The sequence below is a fragment of the Bufo bufo genome, chromosome 4, assembly GCF_905171765.1.
Source record: "Bufo bufo chromosome 4, aBufBuf1.1, whole genome shotgun sequence".
Lineage (NCBI taxonomy): Eukaryota > Metazoa > Chordata > Amphibia > Anura > Bufonidae > Bufo > Bufo bufo.
The window spans coordinates 579,957,919-579,970,536 of record NC_053392.1 but is presented as its reverse complement, the minus strand read 5'-3'; the positions used below and the strand labels follow the sequence as shown (position 1 = coordinate 579,970,536).

General features: G+C 43.2%; 1 protein-coding gene across 1 annotated transcript in view; it reads right to left on the bottom strand.

Annotated features, from left to right (window-relative positions):
* SERTAD4 (SERTA domain containing 4) overlaps positions 1-9,941 on the bottom strand; it is a 52,993-nt gene extending 43,052 nt beyond the window's left edge. Inside the window, exon 1 of the mRNA XM_040430372.1 lies at positions 9,691-9,941. The gene's annotated coding sequence lies outside the window, so the exon portion shown is untranslated. The remainder of the gene's footprint in view (positions 1-9,690) is intronic.
* Between the last annotated feature and the right edge of the window lie 2,677 nt (positions 9,942-12,618).

Below are 12,618 nucleotides of genomic sequence, written 5' to 3'. Positions count from 1 at the left end.
ATTATTCCTGTACTGTGACATCACTGTGTTTATTATCTCTGTACTGTGACATCACTGTGTTTATTATCCCTGTACTGTGACATCACTGTGTTTATTATCCCTGTACTGTGACATCATCACTGTGTTTATTATCCCTGTACTATGACATCACTGTGTTTATTATCCCTGTACTGTGACATCACTGTGTTTATTATCCCTGTACTGTGATATCACTGTGTTTATTATTCCTGTACTGTGACATCACTGTGTTTATTATCCCTGTACTGTGACATCACTGTGTTTATTATCTCTGTACTGTGACATCACTGTGTTTATTATCCCTGTACTGTGACATCACTGTGTTTATTATCCCTGTACTGTGATATCACTGTGTTTATTATTCCTGTACTGTGACATCACTGTGTTTATTATCCCTGTACTGTGACATCACTGTGTTTATTATCCCTGTGCTGTGACATCACTGTGTTTATTATCCCTGTACTGTGACATCACTGTGTTTATTATCCCTGTACTGTGACATCACTGTGTTTATTATCCCTGTACTGTGACATCACTGTGTTTATTAACCCTGTACTGTGACATCACTGTGTTTGTTATCTCTGTACTGTGACATCACTGTGTTTATTATCCCTGTACTGTGACATCACTGTGTTTATTATCCCTGTACTGTGACATCACTGTGTTTATTATCTCTGTACTGTGACATCACTGTGTTTATTATCCCTGTACTGTGACATCATTGTGTTTATTATCTCTGTACTGTGACATCACTGTGTTTATTATCTCTGTACTGTGACATCACTGTGTTTATTATCCCTGTACTGTGACATCACTGTGTTTATTATCCCTGTACTGTGACATCATCACTGTGTTTATTATCCCTGTACTATGACATCACTGTGTTTATTATCCCTGTACTGTGACATCACTGTGTTTATTATCCATGTACTGTGATATCACTGTGTTTATTATCCCTGTACTGTGATATCAATGTGTTTATTATCCCTGTACTCTGACATCACTGTGTTTATTATCCCTGTACTGTGACATCACTGTGTTTATTATCTCTGTACTGTGACATCACTGTGTTTATTATCCCTGTACTGTGACATCACTGTGTTTATTATCCCTGTACTGTGATATCAATGTGTTTATTATCCCTGTACTCTGACATCACTGTGTTTATTATCCCTGTACTGTGACATCACTGTGTTTATTATCCCTGTAACTTGCTGCTGTATATGGTCATGGTGGAGTCTGTCTCCATTCCTGGAGTCCCCACAATTTCTTGTTATGGACCTGATACAGGAGATACTACAAGTAACCATAGTACACCATATGATACACTATAAAACACTCTATAACATGATTACCAAAAAATACTGGCCACGCGATGGCTAAAAGAACATTATCAAATCACTTCTTAACCCTTTCATGACTAAAGGTCATTGATGCCCCAGTGTCCAGGTCAAAATTTACAAATCTGACATGCGTCACTTTAAGTGGTAATAGCTTTGGAACACTTTTACTTATCCACGCCATTCTGAGATTGTTTTCTCGTGACACATTGTACTTCATGACAGTCATAAATTTGAGTCAATATATATCTCCTTTTTTTAAAAAAAAAATCCCAAATTTACCAAAAAATTGTAAAAATTTGCAATTTTCAAAATTTCAATTTCTCTGCTTCTAAAACAGAAAGTGATACCTCATAAAATATTTATTACATAACATTCCCCATATGTCTACTTTATGTTGGCATCATTTTGGAAATGTTATTTTATTTTTTTAGGACGTTAGAAGGCTTAGAAGTTTAGAAGCAATTCTTAAATTCTAAGAAAATTTCCAAAACCCACTTTTTAAGGACTAGTTCAGGTCTGAAGTCACTTTGTGGGGCCTACATAGTGGATAACCCCATAAATGACCCCATTGTAGAAACTACACCCCTCAAGGTATTCAAAACCAATTTTACAAACATTATTAACCCTTTAGGTGTTCCACAAGAATTAAAGGAAAATGGAGATGAAATTTCTAAATTTCACTTTTTTAGCAGATTTTCTATTTTATTACATTTTTTTCTTTAACACATTAAGGGTTAACAGCCAAACAAAACTCAATATTTATTACTCTGATTCTGCGGTTTACAGAAACACCCCACATGTGGTCGTAAACTGATGTAAGGGCGCACGGCAGGGCGCAGAAGGGAAGGAGCGCCGCATGGTTTTTGGAAGGCAGATTTTGCTGGATTGGTTTTCTGAACGCCATATGTTTTTTATTTTTCTACCAATTGTCTTGTTCAGGGGCTCATTTTTTGCAGAAAGAGTTGAGGTTTTTATTGGTACCATTTTTGGGTACATAGGATTTTTTGATCATTCATTATTACACTTTATGGGACAAGGTGGCCAAAAAATTGGCTGTTTTGGAACAGTTTTTTTTTTTATTTTTATTTTTTACAGCGTTCATCTGAGGGGTTAGGTCATGTGACAGTTTTATAGAGCAGATTGTTACGGATGTGGCAATACCTAATATGTATACTTTTTCTTATTTATTTAAGTTTTACACAATAATAGCATTTCTGAAACCAAAAAAATGATGTTTTAGTGTCTCCATAGTCTGAGAGCCATAGCTTATTTATTTTTTTTGGGCGATTGTCTTAAATATGGGCTCATTTTTTGCGGGATGAGGTAACGGTTTGATTGGTACTATTTTGGGGTATATTCGCCTTTTTTGATCGCTTGGTGTTGCACTTTTTGTGATGTAAGGTGACAAAAATGGCTTATTTTTTTTACACCGTTTTTATTTTTATTTTTTATGGTGTTTATTGGACGGGGTTGATGATGTGATATATTTATAGAGATGGTCGTTACGGACGCGGTGACACCTAATATGTGTGGTTTTCTGTTTGTTTTTTGTTTGTTTTTATAGGAAAAGGAAATTTATTTTTTGCATTTTTATTTATTTATTTTTACTTTTATTATTTTCACATTTTTTTTTATCAGTTCCCTCTTGGATCTTGAAGATCCAGTGGGGCTGATGGTTGTACTATACTTTGCAATGCTCTTGCATTGCAAAGTATAATACAATCAGATGCCTGTAGGTGGCAGCACTGGACGCCTATACCATGGCAACCGGACGCCTTTGCAAAGCGTCCGGTTGCCATGGCAACCATCGGGCGCTGCGATCGCAGCAGCCCTGATGATTGAGAGAGAGGGGGCCCCCTCCCTCTATTCCCCCCATGGATGCCGCTACTGCGGCATCTATGGGGTTACAGCAGTGTCAGCATAGAGCTGACACACGCTGCTGATGGCGGCGGCTCAGGAATGGAGCCGCCGCCATCACACACACAAGGGGGACCGCATCGGGGGCAGGGGGCAGCGCTGGAAACGGGGGAGGAGGGGCAGCATTTTACTTACAGATCGGGGCAGGAGGGGGCGGACCGCTTCGGTGGGGGGCAGGATAAGATGATGGACAAGAAGGGGGCACAGATCGGTGCAGGAGGGGGCGGACCGCATCGGGGGCAGGACAAGAACAAGGAGGGGGCACAGATCGGGGCAGGACCGCATCGGGGGCAGGACATGAACAAGGAGGGGGCACAGATCGGGGGCTTCAGGACACATTACCGATTTCAGGCTCTGATCTGCAGAGCGCAGATCAGAGCCTGAAACCGGCATTTTAACACTGCCACGATCCGATTGGTTAGTCTGCACAGACTAACCAATCGGATCGATTGCCGGCAAGGGGCCACTCTGATTGGCCCCTTGCCGGCATTACCGCACTGTATGCTGTCCGTGACAGCAGCAGGACAGGGTCAGAAGCTTAAATCCAAGCGCTTTGCAGCACTTGGATTAAAGAGCTGCCAGAACGTGCATATACGTGGTAGCTGCACGGGGCATGTGCAGCTATCACGTATATATACAGATTGCAGTGGTGAAAGGGTTAAAGTCAGTGGACAATGAGACTAGTAGTAGAGCCTGATTTAGAGTGTATATATATATACAGTATGTTCATGAAATATCGGCACCTCAGTCATCCAATATAAAACATGTGCGTCCCCTCTGCTGGTCCTTTCCTGTAGATGCAGATCTGTGTAACATATGGTGACAGTTAATGACATAGGAAGGCAATGAGCAGGAAATCTGCGATCACCTAAAACCAATGGTCTCCCTGCCCGTTTTTGAGCTAATTAAACACCAGCCTATAAGGAAGGTTCTATAGGATCTCATACAACACATACTTAATGGAATTAAGGACAGCACTGCGAGGAGCACAGAAGGAGCTCAACGACTGAAATGATCTATTTTGCATATAAACCGATAGACAACATTTGGTTCGTGAATGTGTTTGCTTATGGTATTGCCGGTTTATGGGCACTCAGTTACGCAACCTGCTGCTTAATGTGTCCATTCATTGCAAGCATGAAGGTTATCCTATGCTCTAACCTGTATAATGTCCACAACCAGCAAGGGTACAGTAAATGGAAATATTGGGGGTTGTAGTTGTCTAGTATTGAGCAGATAAAGCGCATGAGTGACAACACTGCACAGAATAGCTTTTTTTTTTTACACTATTAAATGATCTTAAAGGCTATGTACATCTTCAGAGGCAAATTATTTTTAAGATTGTATTTTACTCATTTTGGGCTAAAAATCATTTTTTCAATTGGTCTTTATTAAAAATATTGAGCTGTTCTGTCACAAAGGGTTAACTGTTTTTCAAGCTGTGTGACTGGTACTTTTTGCTTTCACTTTGTGCCATTCGTCTAACAAACCTTATCTGTAAATTACTAAGAAGTCATAAACACTTATTTAAGCCACATTGTTATCAGTAAGATAAGAACTGAGGTTTAATGAGTGTTTATAATGTCAGAGAGCAGAGATAAGGAGCCATCAGATTAGCTGGCTGACAGAAAAAGGGAGAAAATACAGATCCCCCTATTAGAGCATCTCAGCCCTGTACAGAGAAAAGGGCTCCATATTTATAATAAAGACCAATTAAAAAAAATTAATTTAGCTCAAAATGAGTACAATGCAATAATTTAAAAAATTGCCCCCAAAGGTGTACATAGTCTTTAAAGTATTTCCCTACCATAAATATAAATGGCAGATACATAGGATCAAGGGGAGGACCCACATTTGTGACCTACATAACATCCAGGGTTAAGCTACCACATACCTCCCAAGGTTTGCATCCCCATTCATTGGATACTTTAAAGCCCCCCCCCCCCCCTCCAATCCATAAGGGAACGTCCACCAAATGGTATAGGAAATGTCCACTTTTATGTGACAAATCTCATGACAAATGGGACAGACGGGAGGCATGCTACCAGGGTGTCAGACATAGCACTGGAGCGGTGGATCAATGTGAATGATGGAAAAAACAGAAAGCGAGTGACCACTGAGATACCAATAAAACTACAGGAGACCATCAGGACCATAAAAATGATAATTTCTTGAATTCCATTTTGACTGTGCCATTTGCAAATACAGTAGGTCCCCACTCAGTTTTAATATAGTGCACTATATTGGCCAGTACATACTGACTAAAGCAGGAGGTGGCGCCATGTCCAATGATTATGTGGCGGAGATAAGCTCTGTTCTTGCTGGTTGTCCCTCCTGATGTCATGGAGGAGCAGAGTGATGTCATACACTTGTCTAATGTTTCCCTTACAGCACATAGCATACAATTCTAGGATTGTCTTCTCAGCATAGCAGTATGCATATTCTCTAGGAGTTCTATCATTCACTACATGCTAGAAAATACATCAGAGGTAAGAAGGGTTCCTGCTACAACAGCTCCTCCATCCCTCTTTTCCTCTCGTTCTTCTTCATATTACATCTCTCACTTCTCGCGCGCACACACACACAACACCTGAACACACAGTGGAGATTACGAAGCTAAATACGCCAGAATTCTGGTTTATGGGGTGTGTCAAAGCGTGAAGGGGAAGTTAGTGGGATTAAAGATGTCTCAACGTATGCTAAAGTTCACCCATATTTTGGCGCAAAGTAGGCCAACCAATATGGTTAAAGTTAGACAAAGGTGTTCAAAGATGGACCAAATTTATCATCTGGGATGAGCAGTTTTCATAAACTGGTCAAGGTTTGCAATGTTAACAGGATTAGTAAACCGCTCGTCACACCGTCTGTGTAGCAGGTACGTGTATGGACATACCACCCAACTTTTCAGATGGTCAAAGAAGGACACTTACACCTCATTGTGAGGGTCTTTTTTCTGGATGTCCAGCCCCTGGGACAACTTTTTTTCTTAGCTGAAAAATAATCTGATTCGGTCCAATTTGCACCAAATAATGAAACAATATACAGTATATGTTCTAATATACAGGTAGGAACCAGACAGAGCAGTTCAGTAGGTTTATTAATGCACATTTATTTCATGGGTTTAAAAAGAGGGATATTTAAGGAGCAAAGGGGGACAGAGGGACGCTTGGGAGACATGTATGTGATTCAGTGTCTTTGGAGTACAGTCATGTCACACAGTCTACTGTATGTAACAGGTTGGTGTAAGTGATTTGATGATGATGTCACAGAATGAGTACAGTGATGTCGCATAGTCTATGTAGCAAGTTAGTGTATGTGATTCGATGATGATGTCACAGGAGTACAGTGATGTCACACAGTCTATGGTCCATACAGTATGTGTGATTGGATGATGATGTCCCACAGGAGTACAGTGATGTCACACAGTCTATGGTGCCATACAGTGTGTGTGGTTGGTTGATGATGTCCCACAGGAGTACAGTGATGTCACACAGTCTATGGTGCCATACAGTATGTGTGATTGGATGATGATGTCCCACAGGAGTACAGTGGTGTCACACAGTCTATGGTGCCATACAGTGTGTGTGATTCTATGATGATGTCACAGGAGTACAGTGATGTCACACAGTCTATGGTGCCATACAGTGTGTGTGATTTTCTGATGATGTCACAGGAGTACAGTGATGTCACACAGTCTATGGTGCCATACAGTGTGTGTGATTCTATGATGATGTCAGAGGAGTACAGTGATGTCACACAGTCTATGGTGCCATACAGTGTGTGTGATTCTATGATGATGTCACAGGAGTACAGTGATGTCACACAGTCTATGGTGCCATACAGTGTGTGTGATTCTATGATGATGTCACAGGAGTACAGTGATGTCACACAGTCTATGGTGCCATACAGTATGTGTGATTGGATGATGATGTTACAGGAGTACAGTGATGTCACACAGTCTATGGTCCATACAGTATGTGTGATTGGATAATGATGTCCCACAGGAGTACAGTGATGTCACACAGTCTATGGTGCCATACAGTGTGTGTGATTCTATGATGATGTCACAGGAGTACAGTGATATCACACAGTCTATGGTGCCATACAGTGTTTGTGGTTGGATGATGATGTCCCACAGGAGTACAGTGATGTCACACAGTCTATGCTGATATACAGTATGTGTGATTGGATGATGATGTCACAAAAGAGTACAGTGATGTCACAGTCTATGTACCAAGGTAATGTATGTGATTTGCTGATGTCGCAGAAGGTGCACAATGATGTAACATTCTATGTAGCAGGTTAGTGTATGTCATTGGATGATGATGTCACATAAGGATACTGTGATGTCACACAATCTATATCACAGTACAATGTGCATGACTGGATGATGTCACACAGGAGTACAGTGATGTCACATTCTATGCAGTTGGTCACATCTCACCAGATAGACAGTCTATACACACAGATATCATAATGTAAGCTGATACTGATGCTCCATGCCCTGTGGGATCGCAGCCACTTCGGAAAGCAGGAATAAAACATCCCTCATCACAAGGATAAAGAATACAATATTTTGAGATGTTTTTATTTTCTGCCTCTCAGATACAGCACCCGTCTTCATCCAGTGAAGGACATCTTGAGAGGAAGAAATCAACCCTAATATGGACTCTGACAAGGGGTTTCCGAAATGTCAGCTCTAACTACATGGGTAAAGTGCAATACACATCTATAAGGACTTTCTGACCTTTTGGGCTAGTGGCTATGTTGCATAACAAAAAAAGAAAACATTTAATTTTTTTAAAGTAAAGGCAAACCTAATAAAGTATTAAAAATCTTATTAAGGGCTCATGCAGACAAACGTATTTTCTTTCCGTGTCCGTTCCATTTTTTTTTTTTTGCGGATCGTATGCGGAACCATTCATTTCAATGGGGCTCCAAAAAAACAAAACAAAACAAAGTTACTCTGTGTGCATTCCGTTTCCATATTTCCGTTCCGCAAAAAAAAACAGAACATGTCCTATTACTGTCTGCATTACGGGGACAAGGATAGTACTGTTCTATTAGGGGCTAGCTGTTCCGTTCCGCAAAATACAGAATGCACACGGACGTCATGCGTATTTTTTACGGATCCGTTTTTTTTTTTGCGGCCCGCAAGATACATACGGTCGTGTCATGAGCCCTAATCCTGTTCCAACACCTAGTCCTGATCAGAAAATCTATCAGCGATACATATCATCAGTATATCTGTGTCAATAATAAATAAATAATAAATACATGAATAATAAATAAACATCTCAAGACTAAAAAATAAAAATTGACTAAAATCCATGGGAAGGGTCTGATCGTTGCAGCCTATAAAACCCAAAATTTGGAATAAAAAAAAAGGATAATTTGACCACTTCTGTCACGTAGGAAGAAACATACGAGTAGTTACAGTAGAATCACTGTAGCAATTTAAAAAAAAGTTAATATTCCACCCCCCCCCTCCATCCCCAATTTTTAATTGTGTACCCCGCTCCAGCTCCCATCGGCAGAGCAAATGAATCTAATGCATCAATCTGAGCGTCCTCCCGGGTGCCCTAGAGAAGGCGCACATAGGCGCAGGCTTGTCAACCTCTCCCATCAGTACCCCCATCCCTGCGGCTGGGAGGGGTAGTCATGTAGCGGTTATCCCTCAGGTATGTCATAAACACTAAAATATTCATCCGCTCCACCTAAAGTGACCTTTCTGGCAGCTCTGCAGACTGCCGGGAACAGACTGCTCCTACCTCCAGCCCGGGGCTATGTTCTGACCTGATCATCGCACAAGCACAGACACGATCCCTGGATACACAATCATATGCTCTCCCTTCCATACCAGACGATTAGTATTCCAAACAGCAATTACCACTATTATTATGTTAACCCCCTGCACGCAAGAGCTCTCCGCTGCTTTTCACCCCTTTGTCACCGGATCCGGCTGTGTTTAGAGACCCACCGGCTAATTATCTCCGGTAAAATCACCAGTAGCGCATATGTATCCATATGTCGCACTCCGTAATACGTTGGGAAAAACACTGGAAAAATCAATATCTGCCATTTTTGGGCGAAATTTATGACACCTTCCCCCCCCCCCCCCCCTAATATTTTTTGCAAGAGACAGGTGAGATTTCTTGCCGCTTTTTGAGAAATAGGGCGCGCAGAGAGTAGGCACTGGAAACAATGCTCCAGTCGTATAATGGTACTGATCCACGGCCTCGTGAGTTATCGTACGCCGGTCCCTGCGTCAAGCGCGATATTGTCATCCCCAGACCAGGACCGAGGACTGTAGTAAAGTTTTGGGGGATGCACGGGTTGCTCCGAGGCATCTCCGTCTGCAAGAAAACACAATGCCCAAATTCTGCCGCCCACTCCGTGCGCATTTGCTTACCAGAGCCGTGTCCTGGCCGCGTCCTGAGCGACGGATGACTGGATACCAGAGCGTAAATCCCCAGTCCTTTGCTGGCATCTGTGAGCCCCTGGCTGCTGCTGCTGCGCTGCTGTGTGCACTGTGACTTGCAGCAGACGTTATGGTAATGAAATGATGGCTTATAGTCTAGCAGCGAGCGTGTGAAACCAGTAAATCCTGTTTTACATTTCCCTCTGGATCTCACAGTGTGCCCCCAGGGTTAGAAAGGAAATATGACAACCTTGTGTCTTAACCGTGCACTAAGCTTCCTACACTCCCTCCTCCAGACCAAGGAGGTGTGACTGCTGGCACCTGGTGGCATGACAAGGCACTACCCAGACCCATGCCGCCTGCTGACAGAGAGGTGGCACCAGCAATCCTATCACTTTCTCATCATGACGGAGGCTGCATCTTGATTGATTGGAATTATCTGCTAAGCTAGGGTTCAAAGAGGGAGCAGAGCGGAATTTGTCATACAGTATGCCATACCGGTCTCTCTCTTGTCCTGTACTTGGGGCGCTGATAAATTGTATCAAACTGTAGCTGTTTGAGCAGGACCTGAATGAAGACAGTTAAAGGGCATCTGTCAGCAGTTCTGTCCCTATGACACTTGCTGACTTCTGTTACATGTGCCCTTGGCAGCTGAAGGCATCTGTGTTGGTCCCATGTTCATATGTGTCCGCATTGCTGAGAAAAATGATGTTTTAATAGATGCAAATGAGCCTCTAGGAGCAACGGGGGCGTTACCATTACACCTAAAGGATCTGCTCTCTCTGCACTCTGATTGACAGGACCAGGTGTGATAATGTTTCCACTGTCTTATTTCAGAAGATCTTGGAGAGTAGGTAAGTAGGTATCTACACACCGACCGAACACCATCCCTGACCCAAACTGAGCTAGTGCTGGGATTTTATAAGCGAAATAGAGTTCCCCTCCATCTGCATTTTTAGACATACTGCTGCATGATAACACTGCTATGTACTTATCGCACAATTATTGTTAATTGCCCAATTAAAGTAATGAAGGGGTTAATGGTAAAGCGCCTAGTGTTCCAATACACCCGGCCGGCACCCCCATAGAACTGCCTGTTCTTGTCCGCGGACCGGAAGTTCGGGGCCGCGCTCCGGAAATGCGAATGCGGACAGCACACTGTGTGCTGTCCGCATCCATTCCTGCCCCATAGAGAATGAATGGGTCCGCACCCGTTCCGGATAATTGCGGAACGGGTGCGGACATATTCTACGGACGTGTGAATGGACCCTAATGGAAAGGTTCCTAGTCATCAAGGGCAGTGAATTGGTTAATCCAAATGTTTTTGGTGGTCTAGGGTAGTTAAGTAGTTAATTAAAAAGTTCCTGGTGGTCTAGGGCAGTGAAGTATTTAATGGAAAAGTTCTTAGTGGTCTAGGGCAGTGAAGTGGTAAAGTCCTTAGTGATTCAGGACAGCAGCTAATGAAAAAGTTCCAGGTGGTCTAGAACAGTGAAGCAGTTAAAGGAAACATTCTTGGTGGTCTAGGGCAGTGAAAACTTACATGTTCAATTCTCAGTCCTTGCCTGTCCTTCGAAGCCCTCCAAGAAAACAGGGCTCTGGGCAGTTGCCCAGTTTTCCAGCCCCAAAACTGACCTTGGATGGTGACATGTTTCTGCCCCCTGCAGCTTTAACAGGTCATTGTAAAGGACTCTGATACAATGAGGACCCTGTCCTGGTGCGAGGTCCCCTTTAAATATTTCTCTTTGTTATAGTGGTGTACTTCTATGTGCACAAACCGCGCATCTGTATACAACATTCTCATTATGTGAGGATATGTGAAGATGAGCAATCCACCATCCCTCGGTGTAATGTGTTTAATATGGATGGGGCTTGCCAGTGACCATCCATCTGTTAGTCTGTCTTCCAGCCAAGAGGGCATCTGTCGCTGCTGATGTTCGTCGTGTTTGGCAGTAATGACCCAGCAGTGATGTTCTGCGTGTCCTGTGCAGAGCATCGCTGGTTCCATATAATTAATTACCCGGCTCTTCCTTGTAATCAGTCTTGTAGAATAATCTGAGCTTCTGATTCCTTCATGCTACATGAGCTCTGCTGCATCTTATGCCCAGTCACACCAGTTATACATGTGTTCTCCTGACGTCAAATTCACTTACTCCAGTCGTGTGTGTCTGGGGGGGGGGGGGCAGTCTCCGAATCTCCCACATCACTGACCAGAGGTGGCACTCACCTTGCCTTTTTCTCTAGGCCACTCCGCCATCTTTACTCGGACCTCTATCCAGAAGCTGTGACTCGGACTCACTTCAGCGTTCCAATCCCAGGGTGCAAACAACCACCTTTTTGGCGGGAAGACAACCCTTTTATAACAGCTCCCTGTTGGGGGTGGTAGGTCACTCGTTGTCCCTCACAATCTCTGAATCTCCCACACCACTGACCAGAGGTGGCACTCACCTTGCCTTTTTCTCTAGGCCACTCCGCCATATTTACTCGGACCTCTATCCAGAAGCTGTGACTCGGACTCACTTCAGAGTTCCTCTACCAGGGTGCAAACAACCACCTTTTTGGCGGGAAGACAGCCCTTTTATAACAGCTCCCTGTTGGAGGGCGAAGGGGGGGGGTTCCTCATGGTCTCTGAATCTCTCACACCACTGACCAGAGGTGACGCTCACTTGTGCCTGTTTCTCTAGGCCACTCCGCCATCTTTCCTCGGACCTCTATCTGATACCAGGGAGCCAACAACAACAATTTTGGTGGGAAGACAGCCCTTTATAACAGCTCCCTTGATGCTCCGCCTTCCAGTGATGTCATTGCTTACAGTTTGTGACCGCTAGCAGCCCCCCTGCCCCTTTACCGCCATCTTGTTTTACAAGCAGCATTTCTCAAACATTTCCTCCTCCCCCACCCCCAGCAGTCCATCTTGGGGAA